Source organism: Copidosoma floridanum, unplaced genomic scaffold (genome assembly GCF_036245765.1).
Source record: "Copidosoma floridanum isolate Cflo_tuat_1 unplaced genomic scaffold, Cflo_Japanese_pri ptg000008l, whole genome shotgun sequence".
Lineage (NCBI taxonomy): Eukaryota > Metazoa > Arthropoda > Insecta > Hymenoptera > Encyrtidae > Copidosoma > Copidosoma floridanum.
This window is the reverse complement of record NW_028321885.1, coordinates 6,864,666-6,887,554: the sequence shown is the minus strand read 5'-3', so window position 1 is coordinate 6,887,554 and position 22,889 is coordinate 6,864,666. Positions and strand designations below refer to the sequence as shown.

The window sequence follows — 22,889 nt, the reverse complement described above, 5'->3', positions numbered from 1 at the left end:
ATGACTCGTCACTAAAAGCGGTAGCTCTGCTCTGATTACAGCAGGACTGCCTTCCTGCTGGACTGGAGGCTATTTTCTCTCAGTCAGGAGCGCTGAGCCACTAGCCCAAGAAACAGAGCCGCCACAGAGGAGGCTACTTCCTTTTAATAGATAAGGAGAGCTGTTCCTTGACACTATCGAACAGCTGCTCGCCTACACTGGGAAAGCAGCTCTACTAGGTAGGAAAGAGGTGCCACTAAAGCTATGGTGGTGCGTCTCTTCTATATTCCAAGGAGCATCCCCACCAATTTCTTCTCAGTGAAGAGGACAAAGTGTGACCCGAGGGCACAAAGCGGCAGTTGCTCTTTGGGCCCATGGTAAGAAATGGTAGTTTTCGTCAGATAAGTGCCATCGTCTCTGGGGCTATTTTGCGTAAGATAGCCGCGGAGCAATGGCACTCATGTGGCGAATCCTATTTTTTCTACTAAGGGCACACCAGCCTCTCAATAACGCCCAAGGTAGGAAAATTAGAATTTTATACCTTAATAATAAGATCCTTTTAAGTAACAAGTTAATCAACAAAACTTACTAAAAAACTATTTTATTTTAAAAAGAAACATTGCCACTTTACTCTACCGTTCCTTAACGATTAAAACATAACGTTATTTTTAATTTTTTTAACGTGTGTCATGAGTCAAAGATGCAATCGAGAAACTGATTTAGATATAATTTAATAAAACAGCTATCTACAATCAATCTTGCAACACAGTTGTAGTGATATCAAAATAATCGATAATAGGAAACTCATGTTATTTTTTAAAGCGCCCTAAATAACAAGCTGTAAGCCTCAGTCTCATTTAATTCAGCGATTTGGGTAATAAATAAATATTTATTGTGAGAATCACTAAGTTATTGAATGACTGTAATTAGGAAAGCTTAGACTTCATCGATACATAAAAAAAATATAAGAATAAAAGCTAGTTGAATAAATGAGACATTCGGGATTTTTGATGCATACAATTACTAAAATATTTTGTTTAAAAAGAGATATTAATTAGAAAATTATTTCTGTTCAGTAAATTTATGGATTATTTGTACAAATTAACCTCTGGGGACATTCATATATTAAAAATATCTTTATATGAGTTACATGACGTAAAAATTTAGTGAAACCATTGTAGTTCATCGTAGCTGTATTGTACAGACCTCGTTTCTATCCAGTACTTTCTAGTATGAGAGATGTCTAATGTTATCATTTTTTAATACACACATTAAAAAAATTGTATTTTCCTCAAAAGTTATAATATCCCCACAAAAATACCTTTTAACAAAACAAAAAGGATAGGTAAATTTGATGTGTTGTTGCGTTAATATTTTAATGTAAGGAATTGCTGAAGCCTTTATACGCCGGCAAAAAATAGTATATTCTTCCTGATGAATCTGTAGCCTCGAAAAGTTCTGAAATTCAAACATAAAAACGGTAACAAAATCAAACTAAATAATATTGACTTTTGATTGGTACTTCATGCAAACCTCACATTAAATACAATAATGCCTTGCTATTTCGAAAGTACATAAAAAGATTAGGGCATAATTTTAATTTATTTAAAAAAAGGTTTATGTATAGTACTAGTCAAAAGTCAACATTATTTAGTTCGATTTCGTTAAATTATGAGTTCTTAACAGTATTATGACACGAGTGTCGTACAAAATGTATAATGCGCAAAAAAAACTCTACTGTTTTTATTTTAGGATTTCAGAACTTTTCAAGGCTACAGATTTATTAGGAAGAATATACTTTTTATTGCCAGCGCATAAAGTACTAGTACCATTTAAAAGGCTAGAAAATGACCAATTTTTAACATTTTTTTTCTCGTTACCTTTATTTAAAAATATTGTAAAAAATTTTTCCAGTAGGAAATACACACTATGGTTATAAAAAAAATTTTTTTCAATTTTATTTCCATTGAACATTTATTGCTATATGACGTCATGGTCAAGTCCTCGAAAATTAGAGCCTCGCACAGTTTGGGGTTAATCTCCAAAATGGTAAGTCTGAAACATAAATTTCAAGAAGCATTTTATAGAAACAGGTGGTTAACATCGTAATTTACTAGAAAATTTAAGAAAAATTGAAAAAAACGGCGGCTTTGTAAACAAAAAAAATAAAAAATCAATGTTTTTTTTCCTTTTTTTCACTTGCCAAATAATTTTTTTTTTTTTTTTTTTAATTTTCTTAAATATTCTAGTGGATTACGGTAAAGGACATCAAAAGTAAACAAATTCATCCAAAATGAAAGAAATCCATTGAGTAGTTGAGAAGAATAAGTCTGAACCGTTTTAAAAAATGCTATTTTGAGTAAAACGCGTTTAAAGTTTATGAAGAAAAATTTTAAGAATAACCGTATTTTAATCCTTACAATTGGTCAGTCCACGACTCCTGCTCCATAGAGAAATACGCCAGAGTCTATGAAACCTTGCACTCGTTCTTGTTGAGTAAATTTTTTTCCCAAACGTACTTCCTTCGTTGCTACCGTACTTGCTCTTTCAGCCATCAAGATCCACTCATTGTCTTTCGCCTGCGTTCAGTGGTAGGCGGAACTTCCAATAATGCATCCCATCACCTCCATCATTTTCAAGAGAGTCATTCTTTCTTCGTTAAAAATGGCCAATGATATATTAACAGCTAATTTAGAAACTTCACACCCAACAATCGTATGTTTAGGAATATAGCACAAAGTGTCTTATTATAACATTCGTTATTAGTTTGGTTATTCTTTTCCAGGCATCGGTTTAATAATTCTTAATTGGACAACCTTCTAAGAACAGGTTTGACATATTCTTGGACCTCAGCATTTAAGGCTGGCTTATACGTGTATGCGTCTTTTTGCGCCTTTACATTGAGCCATACTTTGAGCCATACTTTTAGCCATACATTTACCCATACTTTTAGCTGTACATTTAGCGATACTTTTACCTGCCTATTAGGACATATTTAAATCCATACATTGAGATATACTTTTAGCTATACATTAAGCTTTACTTTTAGCCAGATATTGTGCCATACTTTGAGCCATACTTTTAGCCATACGTTTAGCCATACTTTGAGCCATACATTGAACGATACTTTTAACCATACTTTGACGGTACAGAACTGCTTGGAGGTGTTTTTGATGGTCAAGATCTACTCAAAGATATTTTTGATGGTCAAAGACCGTCCAGAGGTATTTTCGATATCTAAGAACCACTTGAAGGCTTCAATGACCTATGAAAACTGCTTGGAGATATTTTTAGTGGTCAAGAACCGCTTGGAGGTATTTTCGATCGTCAAAATCCGCTCGAAGGTACTTAAGCTGGTCGAGAACCCTACTCTGAGGCTTTAATGACCTATGAAAACTGCTTGGAGTTATTTTTAATGATTGAATGCTGCTAAGAGGTACTATCGAAAGTCGAGAGCTGCCCGGAGATATTTTTGATAGTCAAGATTCGCTTAGAAGTCATTTTGAAAATTGAGAAGCGCTCTGAGATATATTCGAAGTATATGAATCACTCAGATGCTTTCAAATGATGTACGAATACTGTTCGGTATTTTTAACAGCTAAGAGGTACTATTGACTGTCAAGAGCTGCTCGGGGATATTTTAGATGATTGAGATCTGCTTGGAGGCTACAACTACCGTTAAAAACAGTTTAAAGGTGTTCCTAACGGTCGCAGACTGCTCAAGGGCATTTTTAATAATAGAAAACTCCCCTTAGGTATTTTCGAGGATCAAAATCGAATCAGAGAAACTCTTGATGGTCTAGAACCACTCGGAAGTACTCTCGATGGTCAAGAACCGTTTAAAGTTTTTGTCAATATTTAAGAACTACTCCGTCCATGATTGTCCATCCAAATCTCAACCCATCTGATGGTCTAGAACCACTCGGAAGTACTCTCGATGGTCAAGAACCGTTTAAAGTTTTTGTCAATATTTAAGAACTACTCCGTCCATGATTGTCCATCCAAATCTCAACCCATCTTTGATAATCATGCTTAGCTGGCAAAAATAATTGTATTGCTAAAAGTATGGCTAAAAGTATGGCTAAAAGTATGACTAAAATTATGGCTAAAAGTATAGCTCAAGGTATGGCTTAAAGTATAACTGAATGTATGGCTTAAAATATAGCTTAATATATGGCTTAATGTATGGATTACTGTAAGGCCCAAAGTATGGCTCAGTGTATAAATCAAAGTATGGCTTTAATTATAGATAAAAGTATGGCTAGAGGTATGGCTCAAAAAATGGCTAAATATAAGGCTTAATGTATAGCTTAAAGTACGGCTCAAAGTATGGCTTAAAATATGGCACAATGTCTGGCTAAAACTATGGCTCAAAGTATGGCTAAAAGTATGGCAGAAAGTATGGCTTAAAGTACGGCTCAATGCCTGGCTAAAAGTATAGCTTAATGTATGGCTAAAAGTATTGCTCAACGTATGGATTAAAGTATGGCCTAGTAGATAAGTAAAAGGATGGCTAAATGTATGGCTCAAAATATGGCTAAACGTATGGCTAAAAGTATGGTTTAAAGTATGGCTAAAAAAACAGCTCACTGTGTCGCTAAAAGTAAAGCTCAGAGTAGGGCACAATGCCTGTCTAAAAGTATAGCTTAATGTATGGCTAAAAGTATGGCTCAATGTATGGAGTAAAATATGGCCTAGTAGAGAAAGTAAAAGGATGGCTAAATGTATGGCTTAAAGTATAGCTAAACGTATGGCTAAAAGTAAGGCTCAAAGTAGGGCACAATGCCTGGCTAAAAGTATATCTTAATGTATGGCTAAAAGTATGGCTCAATGTATGGATTAAAATGAGGCCTAGTAGGTAAGTCAAAGGATGGCTAAATGTATGGCTCAAAATATGGCTAACGTATGGCTAAAAGTATGGCTTAAAGTATGGCATAATGTCTGGATTAAAATATGGCATAATAGGTAGGTAAAAGTATGGCTTAAAGTATGGTTTAATGTATGGCACAATATCTGCCTTAAAATATAGCTTAATGTATGGCTTACAGAATGGCTAAACGTATAGCTAGAAGTATCGCCCTAAGTATGGCTCAAAGTATAGCTCAATGTATAGATAATGTAAGGCTCAAAGTATATGGCTCAATGTATGAATCAAAGTATGGCTTACGGTATAGCTAAAAGTATGGCTTGAAGTATGGCTGAAAGAATAGCTCACTGTGTGGCTAAAAGTGTAGCTCAGAGTAGGGCACAATGCCTGGCTAAAAGTATGGCTCAATGTATGGATTAAAATATAGCCTAATAGGTAAGTAAAAATATAGCTAAATGTAGGGCTCAAAGTATGACTAAACGTTTGGCTAAAAGTGTGGCTCAAAGTATGGCTTTGTGTATGGCTACAAGTATGGCTAAAAGTATGGCTCAGCGTATGGCTCAATGTATAACTCAAAGTATGGCTAAACGCATGGCTAAAAGTATGGCTTAATCTATGGCACAATATGTGGGTTAAGTATAGCTTAATGTATAGCTAAAAGTATGGCTCAATGTATGGATAAAAACATAGCCTAATAGGTAGGTAAAAGTATGGCTAAATGTATGGCTAAAAGTATGGCTTAAAGTATGGCTTAATGTATGGCTTACAGTATGGCCAAACGTATGGCTAGAAGTATGGCCCAAAGTATGGCTCAATGTCTGGCTAAAAGTATAGCTTAATGAATGGCTAAAAGTAAAGAAAATGTATGGCTTGAAATATATTATGATATGTAGGTAATAGTATGGCTTAAAATATGGCTCAAAATATGTCTATAAAAGTAAAGTTACAAGTCTGGTTAAGGGTACAGCTCCAAGTATATCGGCCCTGCTAATTAACAAATGTTGTTAGGTATATAAAGATGAGTATTGTACATGAAAGATGAGTTTTTTTTTGCACGTTAATAATAAACATTGGTTTCATAAGTATGCACACATGAGTACGGATAATTTCGTCGTGATTGACTTAGAAAAAGCATCGAGTACAGATAGATACTCGTACATAGTCGAAATGCAGTAATAAACTGTCCGTGGGGGTGTGCAAAATTTTAATAATGAAAGTCAGAGTTTCAAGTCGTTTTCATTCAGGGACGCCTTTTAATTTTTTTATCCTTTTGCCCCCGCTCTGTGAACACTGAGTTTGTATATCCTAGCTGCGGGTACACGTAAAAACTTGAGGACATTGTCGATCTTTGGTTACATATATCGCAACGAAATTCACACATCAAATCCGGCGATGCGTGCATACACTTTGGGCTGACACTTAAAGTCACATACTTATAAAGCTTTATGCATTATTTGACTTGCTTGCAATAGTAAAACAGTTATTAAAATAAAGTTTAATTATGAACAACGAAAATAAACGAGAATAGTTTCATTGGTTTCAGAAATTTGTATAAAGTTTCAATAACTTTTCAATACGTTACTTTAACTTTAGTACTAATGCATATTAACAAAGTCCCTGTAATTTCTTTAAAAAATATGTTTTCATTTTTCTTGGAAAGATAAGTTGTGTAAACTAAGTACTTTTACGTATCGCAAAAACTGGTTATTTGTTTTCGAAAAACTTGATCTCGTGTACGGAAGTCAGTATTCATTGCCACAAGAAAAGGTCCAAGATAACGTGGGATCTATAAGTAGTAGGTTTTGGAAACGTCGAGATCCAAGCTGAGAATACATGTAAGCAATAGCGCAAATAAAATAATTAAGACATGAAATGAGAAAAATATTCATTATCAGTAAATGATCAATTTAGATATAATTAATTACAAAATAGATTTCGCTTATAGTAATATTATTAAGAGTCGTTCAAGAATTTATATGTAAAAAAGGAGGGTCAGCATATATATCTGTATAAGAATAGTTGTGACAATTTATATTAACGATCTTGATTGAGTACTTCTCTGCTATTTATAAATATACGACAATAATAAGACTTATTCATCGGTTAACTATGATAAGCGCTTTCTCATACTAAAGGCTATCTATTTCTTGTACAAGACAATAATGTAAATGATCTACGCTACTATTGATTGAACTAGAACTATTTTATATTGCGCTTAACGATAGTCAAGAATGGTAAATGCATTCGACATAACCATTTTCGATCACTTTTCTGTTCATCGAACGAGCTTTGTTCAGTGGCTGTACTACGTTAGCTGTTAAACTAACCTTTGCAGAATCATTGACTTGAATAATTATTTACTCAAAAACTATTTATTTTCAGGAGTTGCACCTGTGGAAACTTTTGTTCAGAAGATCATAATCTACAACATATATTAACTTCAATTAATTTAACCAGGACCCAAAATAATATCTAATTGGTGCGGGGTCCTTTCAGGAGGTGAATTTTGAAGGTATAAGGATTCATAAAATGTAAAAAAAAAAAAAATGATTTTTTTCAAAATTCTAAACGGTACTAGTACCATAAGGGCTTCAGCAATTCCTTACATTAAAATATTAACTTAACAACACATCCTTTGTTTTGTTAAAAGGTATTTTTTATGGGGCTTTTACTTTCGCAAATCAATTTTTGCTCAAGTTCAAAATGTACGGCTAGATTTACTATTTTCAAAGTTTTACTAGATAGAAACATCGTATATACAGTGATCAAGTTTTATGTCATAAGTTACAATCAGTATCATATGAATTTTGTCTTATAATTTTGGCATTGTATAATTTATAAGTATCATAAAAAAAATACTAGCTTAGAAGTGAGTGAGATAATGAAAATACAGAAAGGAAAAGTTTTTATGAAGTTTACCAATACTTAAAATCGTAATTAATTCTGGGGGGATTAGCACGCGAAGCGCGGAGGGGGGTAAAGCCTCACCAGCGCTTATACACACAGACACAAGCGCACGCGCGGACACGTATTATGTAAAAATTAATGTCAGACAATATTTCGTTGCTACATACATGAGGCAGCTTCATTTCTGTCAAGGGTCACAAGACTCCTCACGTTTGGTTCTTATCTTTAAAATTACATTAACTAACATCTTACTAATATATAAAACAAATCCGCTAAAACCGTTTTAATCACTAACCACGAGAACTACTCAATCAATGTGGCTGGAATTTTTCATACTAATTATTGACTCTTCTTAGACGGTTTTAGTATAGTTTTGATTTTGAAAAAATTAATAGCAATAGCAATAAATAAGCTCAAAGTTTTACAAAATACGCTAGCTTTTCACGTTAGTTCAGGAGGATCCGCTAGGGGGCGTAAAATTAAAATTGAAACTACCTTCAATAGAATTAAGTGAGCGTGGTTATAGTAGGCTCGAGTGTCTCCACCATATGCATAGTCGTTTACCGGCAGTACATGAAGATTAGAGTGGTTAGTCGTGTGTCTAATTCCACCTTAAACTACCAGGATTAAGAAGTGCTACCAATAAAAAAATATTCTTAACAATAACGTCTTGAGCAAAATACCAGGAGACATATCTAGCCAGAGCACAACCTGCTCTAGCACTTCAGAGTTTTGTGGCCATTCAACCATCCAGCCTGGTACCGTCAGGGAATTTTCTATTTCAAATGCAAGCCAGAAAAGACAGCCCTGAGGAGTACGGGCAGCCATAATGGCCTCCTTCTAAGTGGTCATCCCAACCATACCTAAAGAGAAGGTATTATCCAGGCCCACTTTCCCGACTAACATTAAGTGGTTTGTTATCCAGGAAACGACTTGAAGACGAGATAATCTTTGGTCAGCGGTACGCGGCGTACTTTCCTCCAGTGTACTTCTTAATAGCTGGAAGATTTACCACTTACCTTTTTCAGGGCCATTTTAAGTATTTACGTTTCCTACTTAACCATCAATCTCATCGGTTCTTTTAAAGGCTACCTAAGGTCAAACTACCGAGCCAACAAAAACATTTATAGTACCATTTCGAAAACGATTTGTCGACTAAAAGACTATGTAAAGCCAGCCACTATTGAACAAAGTCAGTCATTTACTGGCAGACGTCACGAGCGGAGTTGTTCGTCGCAAGGCTGGGAGCCGCACTGATCGACGACCCTAGATAACCCTTGCGACTCTAAGCATTCAACCAAAAATCAGCGATCCTTTCTAAGTTTTGCGCTGGGCGCACCTAGCAGCTATAAAGAAAAAAAAAATTAAGCCAACGGGACAGTCTCCAACGGGCAAGCATCATGAACCAAACTCTTCAGCATAATTACATTTTTCTTTACTTTTTACAGCTCGTTATTTGACCAAATAAACTGTATGGATTTTCAACAAATATGTTATTATTAAGTAAATTTTTGTTCTGAAAAGTGTCAGAAATAGATGTAAGATTTTTAACTAAAAATGTTTCACATTACGGTGCTTTATTTAGTGAGTCTCAGGCGAAGCCAAGACGGGGGGACAGCTAGTTCTTACATACATAGTTCTTTAAAAATCTAATATCTTAATTGTAAGCCCTTACAATAATTGTAGAAATTTAAAGTTAAATCATATGACTTAATGCTTAAAATCATACGTATTTTGTATCATCATATCAGAATACACGTTTGAAATTAAAAGATTTCAATGTAAAATGTAACACATCTTTACTTTTCGGTTACATTAGTCATATTAAAACACTTAATTAACTGTACTTTTTATTTTCTATTTTTACGAAAAGAAAGCCACTGCATAGGGGTTGGCGGGTTAGCAAGCTTAGCTTAGAGGGCACTAGATGAAAGAACCTCTAGTTTTTAATAGACCGTACATTTGTGTATATTTATCTAAACATAGTGCTGCGTGTTGTACAGAATTTTCTTGTATTAAATGTTCTCATCCTTTTACTTGAAGGCGTTTCTCCTTAGTACTCTGTGAGCTGAGCTTGCCAACACTTTAGCTCCTTAAGACAACAACAGAAGATTACTTGAAGTTGTTGAAAATCCACGATATAATCTGGAAAAAAGTATTGAAGAAAAAGTGGCAGTAATTCATCTGATCTATTTATGCTGATGTACTGATTTCTTAACGGAGTATCTAATTTAACTGATTTGATCCATTGTAGAAAACTGTAGTATCGATATAACATTCTGAAGATGTGACAACGTCGCACTATTAGGCATGATATTCTATATTTCGTTTGTAATATAATGATATGTATCCAACAAGTTTTTATTTACAAAAATATTACTTTATTAAAATAGAAACAATAGGTTAAGCCATATTGGTGTTATAAAGAGTATTTATTGCAAAAACATAAAATTTTCTAATCATTGAAGTAACAACAGATTTTTAGCGTGTAGCATGAATAATATGTATCCTACGCTTATAACTAATAAGTAAATACTTAATAATCAAATAATACTTGGTCACAGCTAAGAAAATGCACGAACAGTTCAAAATAATTATTGATTTTGTTAATGATTTTAATACTATCTGTTACATGTACTTTGTACGTTTTATTTTTAACTAATAGTCTAATTATTTCTTCTAAATTATTTTCTAAATGCATATCCACAATGTCATTGCAGGCAATGCCAGCGACAATAATTTTTTATCGTGTCTAAGAGACGTGTACTCATTTAAAGCACTCAATTATTTCAAAACCTCAAGCAACTTCTTTTCGAAATTTTCTTGGTTATAAATATCAACCCAAGTTACAAAGGTCTCCAAAAACTTATCCGTTATTTTTAATTTGAGTACAATATTTTCTAATAGAACTACATCTTTTAAAGCATCGTGTGCTTGACAAGCATCTAGTTTCAAGTTTTTTTCAAAAGTTTCAAGTATTTTTTCGCTTTTGCCTGTCTTCTGAGTTACTTTTTTTTTATCAAAGGTTAACGATCTACAAATACCAAAATCATGGCCTGGAAGAATTTTTCCATCAAAGTCTTTTATACAGCTAATGTGAATTTTGATCTATCAAATTTATAATTGTTGGCTGTGTATAAATGTATAATTGTCGGCTACTATGATGCACTTTCTTTTAAAAAAACATAAGTGGTGAAATGAGATCATAGCATCAAACAATCTCAGAGATTCAACAGGTTTTTCATTGAGTTTTAATTTTCCATTATAAAGCCTCAAGCTGTTTGTTTGACTAGCTCCTTCATCAATTAGTTGACTAGGGGTAATGTTAACAGAAAATTCATAGTGTGATACTTAGCTCCAATCTAAAGAATTTCTTTTTGTTTTCCGAACCTTGCTGTTTCTAAATCAAGAAATACCACGATAGGTTGAAAAGTGTCACTGATTGTAGCTATTTTAAGTTTATTTTCTTCTGCAAATAAATTTAAATCAGATTTATACATTACTAGCAGCCCCCCATCTCGGCTTCGCCCGAGACTTACTAAATAAAACACCGTAGTGTGTTGACATGTAATGTGAAACATTTTTAGTTAGAAATTTTACACATATTCCTGATACATCTCAGAACAAAAATCTTTTTATTAAAAACATATTTTTTCGTAATCCATATAGTTTGTTTCGTCAAATAATAAGGTGTAAAAATTCAAAAAAATAATCATGCTGAAGAGTACCGTGCGTTCTTTATGCCATAAGATAATCGGTGGCCATAAGAAGCCGTTGATTTACAGTTTCTCCAGTGTAATTCACGAAAAGGGCTATTTTTTAAAGCTGTTAAGATTTTAAACCCCCAACAAATGTATATTAAAAAAAAATTTTTTTTCTCATATCTCACAACTTTATTACCTGAGCTGCAAAGTCCTGGACCTTAAACCCTATATTTTTATTGCCACAAAAACACAAATACATTTTCTACTCATTAAAAAATCTGAAGTAGGATCTTTAAAGATTTCAGAGATTGCTGTGAGGGTACAATAAAAAGCTGATCTCTCACGTAATGGACTCTTTAGTTGTCGATTTTGACGCTGCTGTTTCAATCTCGATAAATTTTCTACGTCAGTTTCTTGACGCCTAAGTAAAATTGTATTTATTAGATACACTTAAAGTTTTTCTTCCAATTCATCCTCTTGCGACTTTTGGTATGCTTAAAATTTTTGTGACCCCTAAAAGCTGTTTTTTGTCAACTTTGTTAAGTTCTAATATATTTGTTGGCAAGGTTGTTTGACGTCCGATTGCCCTAAAAAAGACCGGTGAGGCGGTGAGCTTCTTAAGATAACTCTTTCTTGACTGCAGTTGACAGCAATTATGACTGCCTGGATACCTCAGGGTGATCTTCTCTGGCTTACTGTTGAAGACCCAGACAGATCGGGAGAAAAATTACAAAGTCCGAAGCTTTGGGGCTAGTTGTAGTGCTCTTTCCCAACGTCTCCCGGTATAACGTCGAAGACGTTGGTGTCTAAAGCACCTTTTTTATTTGCAGATTCAGTTGTTTTGGTGATCTTAGATGGGGAGATTGGTTAGTGATACTTGTCCAGTGGAGGCTATTTCGTTGGCTCAAGTTTTTTTTCCTTTATAGCTGTTATAGTTTTCCCAGCGCAGACCTTGGAGAGGATCAGTGATTCCTGGTTAAATGCTTAGAGTCGAGAGGGTAATATAGGGTCGACGGTCACTGGGTTTTCCAGCCTTGCGGCGAACAACTCCGCTTGTGACGTCTGACAGTGAATGACTGACTTTGTTTAATAGTACCCATCTTTAGTTAATATAGTCTTTTAGTCGACGAATCGCTTCCGGAAATGATAGTAAAAATGTATTTGTTGGCAAGGTAGTTTACACTTAGGTGGATCCTAAAAAGAACCGATGAAATTGATGGTTAAGTAGGGAACGTAAATACTTATAATGGCCCTAAAAAGCGCCAGTGGTGAAACTTCCAGGCTATTCTTTATTATTATCCCTGATGATAAAGAGATGGCTACGGGTTGCTTGATTCTTTCCCTGGGAGTCTCGATGTACGGAGACTATGATGGAGGGAGGTACGCCGCTGACCAAAGAATATCTTGTCTTCGGGTCGTTCTCCGGATAACCAACCGCTCATTGTTAGACAGTAACATATGGGTAAGCGCGTTGGGGACGCGACGACCAAGACGGTAGCCGTGGTGGCTGCCCGTGCCCCTCAGAGCTGTTTTTCCCTGGTTTACATTTGTAGTCAAAAATTCTCTTACTGCACCAGGTGGGATAGTGGGACTGCCACACAACTCTGAAGAGTTGGTGTAGATTGTGCTCTGGCTAGATATGTCTCCTGGTATTATGCCAGAGACGTCATTGGTTGGATTTAACTTTTTTTTGATCGCTCTCGTCGAGTTTCAGGGTGAATGGACACTTAAGTCCCTTTCCCCTTACAGAAGAGTGTCATCCGTAACCGGGATACGCAGCTGCAAGACTATTATCAGCATGCCCTGTACAGCTCGTTGAACTGCCAGAATACAACTGCATGGAAATTGAGACGCTCCGGCTTATTATAATCACACTTATTTAATTCTGTTGCAGGTAGCCTCGATTTTATGTCGACGCCATCTAGCGGATTTTACTAAACTGAAGTGAAAAGCTGGCGTATTTTTGCAAAACTTTGAGCTTATTTATTGCTATTGTTATTAAATTTTTTAAGATAAAACCTATACTAAAACCATCTAGGAAGTATCATGAATTAGTGTGCAAAATTTCAGCAAAATCGGTTCAGTAGTTTTCGCGGTTAGCAATTACAACGGTTTTAGCGACTTTGCTTTATATATTAGTAAGATACCTTCTGACGACTCTTTTTTGTGTTTTCAATCTTCTTTCCTTCGTTTAAGAAATAAACGTTTTTTTTTTTTTTAATTTAATTGTCAAAGACTTTGTGTACCTTTTTTTGGCAAAATTATTAGTTTTTATACAATGTTTTTTGGTGTATTTGCGTGGAATAAGTAACAATTTTTTTGACACATCTAACAAGTAATTTTCTCTTGAATATGTCATTTGTTGAAACATGTCGTTCTGCTCTCAGTTGTTTCCATAACGATTTCAGGGTCAGTGCCTAAGCACACGATCAGTAAGAGCTAATTTTGGGAGTAGGAATGAAAACTCCAAAAAATCAGGTGTTAGTTTGACCAACGTTTCGTTGGTCTTAATGCCAATCTCATCAGGCTCACTTTATTAACAAAGAAAACAAAAACAAAAAACACAACAATTTTCGTAAATTACATTGTAGGGCCACTGTGTATAAATATTAATAATAAATACTCACGTCTATATCGTTAAGACGATCGTTACAGACTGTTGGTCACCTTAAACGAATAACGTAAGTGTCGAACATGTATGTATTTCTATATATACATATAAACAATAAATGTACGTTTCTTGCAAATATAGATAACGTGTGTACGTATTTAAAAGAGATTACTTATAAGAACTTTATAAATGTTGTTGAGAATTCTTTGTTAATAAAGTGAGCCTGATGAGGGTGGCGTTAAGACCAACGAAACTTTGCTCAAACTAACACATGATTTTTTGGAGTTTTCATTCGTACTCCCAAAATTAGCTCTTACTGATCGTGTGCTTAGGCACTGACCCTCAAGTCATCAATTTTCTCTTAAATTTTTTTTGCTAACAGCGCAAGTTACTCTTACATCTCCTGCTGAAGACATACCGTAAACTCTATTTTTCAGGGCTTTAGTAACAATCGTGGATTTTAAACTTTTATTACCATTACTTGACGTTTCAGCAGCAAACATAATTGTATTTTTAGCAAGCAAACAAAAAATGTTTTTCAAGTCGTTAAACAGGTTCTGGTTTGTAAAATCATTGCCTGTCACAGAATGCGTGTAAGGATCAAGATTGTTTTTAAATTGACACCATGAACCGCAATTATCATGGATGTTAAAGCAATGATCTGGAATATTTTTAATTGCAGAAGCAATTTCTGCACTGTTACCTGTGTTTTGAGAAACAGCATAAGTGAAGCACTTGTGTAAAAAATTGACGTGTGTTGATTGGAGCTCTTTGTGCTTGCCAATTATTTTATACAGAGCGTTCGAAACGCCCTTACTTGTATGGTTTTTATCAGAGTGTTTAACTACCCCGAAATCGCAAGCATTTCTGACAGCATAAATTGAGCTGCTATCATTGTCAGCTATTGAACATGCAACATCCAGGTTACATTTTTTTAAATGCTGTTGTTAGTGGTAAGTTCAACAGCAGAATATGGCTCCATAGCTTTGGCTGATCATGTAAAATTGACTGTGCAATCATGATGCTTTCCTTTACGGCCACTATCACAAGTTTTGCATTTTCTATTTAGAGTTATGTACGATAAGACTTTTTTTTGAAGAATTGAGACAGACAAATTGTCGTAGGTCCTTCCTGTACCTCTGGTAAACCAACCCAGGTTGAATGAAACTGCTACACGAACTTTATTATGAGTGAAAATGGTATTATTAGTCGAATCCAGAAAAATGAAGTTGTCATTTAGGTGTGGAGGTCTGAAAAAGATAACGAAAATTGAGAATGGCACATGATAAGACAGTGGATATTTAACGGTTACTAATAAAAATTCAAGTAAATTGATTTTTTGGATTACGAATAAAACTATTGACTATGTTTTACAATAATTAAATGTCTATGATTTATTGTAGGTGTATTGAGATACATAATTCTTAAACAAATTACAATAATATAAAAAGAATTTAAAAAAATAATCATCTATCTTCAATCAATCATTTAATCAAACTTAATAAGACGTAAAGAATATTTTAGTTTTAAATAACAAAAGAAAATAAATAAAATATTAGTGTGTGTAAAAGTCAGCACTAAATCACTCGTAAAAATCAATTATCTTGGTGCACATCATTATTTAATGAGATAAAATTAATTTTGACTAGTAATGATATCAAAGAGATTACGATAAACTCAATAAACAAATATAATGTTTATAAATGTGGTTTAAAAAGAAAAATTTATAGATGCAATGCTTGGAGTCAGAAAAGTGTATTTTATAAGTTAGTTATTTTACAAACAGATGACTTTATAAAGTTTATATTACAACATAAGTAATTATAAAACTTGCACGAGCGATGCTTTATTTTTTGTTAAAACAATTAAAGGTAAGCAATGTTCGTATCTTTGTAATATGTAGCACACACTGTATTACACGAATACTTATTTGAGTATTATATGTATTTCAGTATTAGTATTGAGATTCCACGTTTACCTATCACAGGGTTTTTACGTATCCTATATTCCTAATCTCCACCTTCCTTGTTTTTTTTTTTCGTAGTTATTATCCTTTCTCTCACAATATGCGAGACTTTCGTGCAGGCCACTTGCAAAGTTACCCTCAGACGACACGGTCATCCATCCTATTGAGTAATATTTACAGGGCGCAACGATTGTCTCAAACTGCTAGTGACTTTACACAATAAGCTGGCCAAGTATTGGACTTCCCTTCGAAAACTGTTAAAAAAACAATCAGTCAATATGCACGTTATAACTTGCGAATCGGGTAGTGGCGTTATATAAAAAAAGACTTGATTTTGAAGCTGAAAGTTGATTCATATTGGCTGAAGTATTGGCTCCCTCCTGCTCTCTTGAGTTTCAAAGTTGTCAGTCACCATCCCTATACAAACAAATATAAATAGACTATCTTGTTGTTGACTGATACAGGTTGGAAAATACTATACTTACTTAAAAAGTACTAAAAGAATCATGCAAAAGATGCCAATTTTGAGTCAACAGTAGTATGCTATTGATCATTATAATTTTATAACTCTAATGATTAATACTGTTTTTTACACTTTATGCATAAACACAAAAACATTTAGGTCTTTAGGCTTGAAATAAAACAGTTGCAGCAATAATTTTTCAAAAAATGAAGATAGTAAAGAAATATTTATTTAAATATTACGAAACACAAGTAACTATTTACTTTCTCACCTATGTTATCTACAATCGTGTAATAGAATAAAATGACTAAGATTATAGTCAACATTGTTATTTTCTTAATATTTTTATAAAATATGTAGACAAAAAAAACATGTCATTTTCAGACACAAAAAACGTTGATAAAAACATTTCAAAAGGCAATCAGATTTTTACCAGCTACATTTCAGCGTTCATTAAATATATTTAAGATTTTAAATCCAATTATATTTAAGCAGGCTTCTCCATCTCCTTGCCATTGAACCTCACGCACCCTTGCTTTTTTTTACTTTTCTTATTTGGATGATACCTTCCTCATCTATCTTTAATGTCTTCAAAAATAAAACTTTGAATTTATTGAGAACTTGACGAAAACAATCCAGGGGTTATTATAAACCTAATTTTCTCGATGTTTTTTTTTATTATTATCATTATTATTATGATAATAACTATAATGCTCATAATTTTTGCTACTGTCATTAGAATCAATATAATTATTATTATTATGCAGTTTCATCGCTACTTTCACAGATTAATCGAAAAAAATGTAATCTATTAATAGTATGAGCTGCTCAGAATTTATAAGAATGTTATTTAACATGTCTCAAAATTACAAACTAGCTAATGAGATCTTTATCGACAAAATTTATAATCCTTAAGATATTTGTTTCACGTTATTTATGTATGTTACAACAGCTCAAGAAAAGTAGACACTTTTATTTTTTCATTGCAATACTGTTTAAAAAAAAAATACTAATAGGAAAAACGTAAGAACGCTTTGGATTTTAATAGTACAGTTGAAAGCAAATACATATAAATAAAAATAATACAAATCTTTCCAATCAATGTGTATAAAACTATTTTGGCTATGTGAACTACAAAATGTTTTTTGTTTCATTGTCACTAAATGTTTTCCTACTTCAGCAACTTACCATGATAAAAAAAATTGTAACCAATTGTTGTGAAAAAACATTGAGGTTAAGGCAGTAGGTAGAAATTGTGAGAAAGACAGTACAGGAGGATGCATGTAATTAACATGAAAGGGGGCAAGGGGCCCTGAGAGGAAGGCATTGTCTAAAATTTTATTGCGTTGATTTTAAAGAGAAATAAAATGAATTTTGCCTTATTCTCAGGGATGCTAAGGGGGACAAAGGAAGTAGAAGAAAAACGTACAGGAGGCCAAAGGGGGGGGGGGCTAGAATAAAATCTAAGCGAGTCATTTCACAGGAAAACCAAAAAAATTGTGTATTATTTCCAGAAAGGCAAAGAGAGGCCAGAGAAGGGAGTTTGGACAACGCCTCCTAAATAACTAAATAATATAACGGAGCACGTGGTGGCTCAGTCGGCGAGGTCGTGGATTGGCACGCGGGAGACCGTGGTTCGATACCTGGCCAGTGCGACTTTTTCGGGCAAGTACCTATGTGAATTTTCTCACGTACTTATTCACCACACAATGCTCCTCAAGGAGGATTTAGGCGACTTCCTCGCAGCACAATAGCCTAATTTTCTCCTAACCCTCTCTTGTAATGGGAGGCCTCCCATCACTTTCCTTGCCTTTTTCCCAAGTGCCAAGTGCCGATAGTAGTGCCCTTATTAAAAAGGAGCTGGACGTAGAGCAGAATAATATTTAAAAAAAAAAACTATATAATATAGAAAGATGTACGTATACATTTATTATATGGTGTTTTCTGACGACCATTCCATAATTATTTCTCTACTTGTATAAAAAAAAGGTAATTTTCTTCCAATTTCTATATTATTTAAATTAAGTTAATTATTTTAGTGCCTTCTCAACTTACCCTACATACCTCCACAGCTTCTTTTTATTGTTTCTAGCTTCCTCTTCAATTTTTTTTTTGTATTTGGTTAGATTTTCTATTTAACCTTCTTAGCCCCACAACTTTATTTAGAGTTTTCCTTCAATACATATAGAAAAACATACTTTTGTTCCTTCTTTTTATTCAACAGATTCAATCTTTACATATTCTTGAAATATTAAAACAAAATTTTGATCTCATATACTATATTTCTATGATTATACATGTTTTTCTTTGTCAATTTTATTCAATTTTAGTGTAAAAATTTATTGTAGTTCTATTTTGTGTGTAATTTGCAAAGTTTACGATTTTTGAATAATTTGTGTGTAATTTAATATAAAATACACAACACGGTAGGTATAAGGTCTTTAAAGCTGATGAACCAAACGCTCAACAGAATTGTCGTCTAAAAAATTATGAGTTGGTGCGTCAGGCTCAGTATATCCACCATTTTTCAAGAACTGGTGGATAGTCTGCAAGATTAAAAAGTCAATCGACGGGCTAAAACAATCAGTTTTTCAATAGCACAAGAAGCTTAATAAAGCTTTCAGAGCAATCCAACTTACCCCAACTAGTTCAGATCCTTATGTACTTACCTGTTGGTTTACGTTGACGATGTTATCATGGCTCTTCATAATATAAAAACAATTACGAAAATTAATTTAGAACTAGCCAATAACTGAGATATAAGACCTAGGACTTGCTAGTTATTAGCTAGGGATTAACATTAAGCAAACAGTAAAGCAAATTTAGTGTATGAGAATGAATCAATAAATAACTGATATTTTATCAATACTTGGAAAATCGGACTAAAAGATAGTTAGGACGTTCTTAGCGACTACGGTGAAATTGGAACTAAACAAGTCCTCAAAACTGAAAAAAATTACGCAGAGCATTAATTGGTGCTTTCATGTACTTGGCAGTTGGCACAAGGCCTGACAAAGCCTATGTCGTAAACATATTGAGCCAGATCAATGTATGCTTTGACTTGACACATTGGACAAAAAAGATAAAAGAGTTCTGTGGTAACTCAAAACTAAGAAATAAAGAATCATAAAGACGTACAATGACAGTTGGTTGATAACTAAAATAACGTCCAATGGTGGTACTGTCAGATTTTGTATTTATTAAAAAACGAAACGACGTTTCGGCCGTTTGAACAATGTACCAGCCCTCATCAGGTACAAAAATCTATAAGTAATAGAAAAAAAAATCTTTACAATACACATTTTAATAAATACAATAAACGCAAATTAGGTAAAGTATATAATATACCTCTCACTCTTGCGAAGGGGATGTAAAATCGTAATGGAGTCAGAGTTTCAAGTTTCGTTGATTTTATACCCTGCGCATACACAAATTACACAGTATACGCACATAATACAATCAAAAAGAAATCGCGAGCAGTTCCTTGTGAGACATACGTAAACATATCATGTTTTCCTACTACCATAAATAAAAGGGGCCCTCAAATCATGTACATCAAGTTAGCCTCCTTTCTTCATTGACTTAACGAGAGACTTGTAACGATTTTTCAATTTTTATGAATCTTGTTGTCTATTAATATTATTGTTGAAATAATGTATACTTAACATTTTGGAAAACAGGCGCTTTTTGCAATTTTGTTCCGTGTCTAAAATTTTTTTTGTATCAAAATTAAAGTTGTGTGTTAATTCAATGCTATGTTGTGATAGTACAGATGTATCTTTCTTTTTCTCTATGCCTCTCTATGACAAGCATTACAATTTAAGGGTTGTTTTCACCCCTTCGAATACTTTTTACAATGGCGCGAACAAACACGTGAAGCGGCGTTGCCACGTCGTGTAAGCCGGTAAGCAGAATATCTACTATGCAATTTCATTCACCAGCAATTGACGTAAACATTTGTCGTAGCATAGCACTACGTCTGCTCGAGCTACTTTGTAGCTGTCGATACTGCCGTTACTGCCGTTTTGTGCATCGTAAAATCGTGAAGATCCGTGATATTTCCGGTACGCAGTCATGCTGTCAGCCCCTATGGCATGAGTTTGTGTGCGCGTGTAAATGTGTTTATTTACCTTGGTCGCGTAATGTGTTCGATAGTGTGCCATCGACCCAGCTCTTTTTTTCCCACTTATAGGTGCAGGTACGAGTATACATGCACCAGCTCTCATAAACTGACATATGCTAGTGGTGTTTACATGGTACAAGATATGCAATGCCGCGTGCTTATATGTATGCTCTGGTGCCTATAACCTACATCTAGAGCGTGTAGTATTTGAGCTGTAGCAGATAGGGACGTAAAAGCAGCTGACTAGATGCTGTCACCAGTGGCGTACGCGCTTTTCATCACAACAACCGCGAGTATGTAGCTGGCTGAAATTTATGCACACATACACTCACACATACACTTGTTTCTTGCTCTACTCCAAAACGGTAGATATGCGAGATGAGGTATTTGCTGTCTATGAGATCCTAGCAGAAGACGGTGGCAAGCACATGATGTTAAAGATATGTTTATGATGGTATAATGAATTTTCATGCACTGGTTTTATATAACCCATATAATTTATACTTAGACAAGCACTTAAACCATTATTGTATACGTACCTGAATAGAGGTGCAGCGTAACCTACATAGCATTATTAAATTAAAAGAATGTAGGACCAAACGTTGAAAATTTTTTTTTATTATTGACATGTCTGTTTATTTATTACAGTTGACAATTTATTAGATGCTGTAAAAATATGTTTAAAAAATTGAATTCATGGATGCACTTTAAAGTATGACATTTTATAAACAAAATGGCACGTTTAATTACTTACTGTAAATTCAATATTTTGTAAAAAAATAGTATTACCTTGTGTTTATTCATAAATTTTTTTTTAATTTGAATGATACAACTTTTAAATTCGTTCCAAAGTATTGCGCTATGTCATTGTCATATGCAACTTCAGTTGTTGATTTACTGCTACAAAAATTTTGTTTTCTTGCAATTGCTACTGGTTGTACTACACAACTTTTGCTGTTGGTTTTCTATACTTGGTATTGGAGATAAATAAAATGTTTTCGTTAGTTCTGTGAAATACGTCACCTTCAACTTATGATGTGGTTATATCGACTGATGTGCGTGACTATGGGAATGAAACTTCGGCAAAACGGGAAAATCAATGGTTTTCGGCAAAAATTTTGATGAAGAGTGGTAAGTAAAATTTACTTTCACGCCATGATTTGTCTGAATATTTGTTTTTGCTCATCATGTTCGTTAAGTGTACGTTTGTCCTAAGAATTGTATATTTTTTACGTGCTTTAGTCTCAACTTTTACGATTTCTTTGATTTTTTTTCACATAAAACATACAATTAAAATGCACACATGGTCCTTTAACCTACTATACCAGCAAATAAAATTTATTTAATCAAACAGTAAACTTTTTAAACAATTAATGTCGAAGTAAAAAAACCAATTTTAATATGACAAAACAACAAGTAAACGACGAGTAAGTTTTTCCTCTGTATAATTTCTATGCATTAAATTATTTATCAGAACGAACACTTTCTTTTAATCTATTTCGTGTTAAGAATATATATAGTGGTCGCAGTGGCACAACGGTTGAGTTGCAGTTCCGTCGATCTCCGAGGTTAAGCAGCATTTGGCGCAGTTAGTACTTGGATGAGTGACCGTTCAAATCTCGCCGTTTCGCCTATGCTCTTCATTCTCGAGGATCGCTTAACTGTTTCTCTGTCGCTTTGCCAACGTGATCATAGGTGTGACTGAGTGGGTTCTGGTGCTTACATAAGTGTAAACATCTGGTCATAACTCAGATGCATCGATGGCTGAAAAACATTGTTCTCTTGAGTAAAAAAAAGCCATGTCTGAGCCTACGGGTGATGATGAATAATGATAAAAAAAAAAAAAAAAGAATATGTACAACAATATTCATTTTTATAAAATATGCATAAATTTTTTTTCTAAAATCCCAGATGATAAGCGTTTTCTAGAGAGTCTGGAAGTCTTATCCAGTGGTACTATTATTCATAATGCCAAACATTCTAAGATTTGTTAGTAAATCTATGTTTGTTCTAACCTTTAAAGTTTATAGTGATTTTTGTTATAGTTTTAATTTCATGTCATTATCTAGGTTACTCATCATCTGCTATTACTTCATGTTGTATGACGACTAACCACCAATCGACGCAAACTAATTTAATTATATACTAATCACTACGTCCCCTTCAATTGTAATCAATTAAATTACTTTTTTTAGTATCAAGTAATTATTAATGATACATTATAACTTTACATTCTTTAGCTGAAGATAAAGATTTACCTGATAAGGAC

The 22,889-nt window shown here is 33.8% G+C and overlaps 1 protein-coding gene and 1 pseudogene across 4 annotated transcripts in view; both read right to left on the bottom strand.

Moving 5' to 3' along the window:
* Positions 1-22,889, bottom strand: part of Asx (transcriptional regulator additional sex combs) — a 422,683-nt gene that overhangs the window by 318,344 nt on the left and 81,450 nt on the right. The window lies entirely within an intron of this gene.
* On the bottom strand, positions 14,419-20,573 carry LOC149375283 (uncharacterized; annotated as a pseudogene).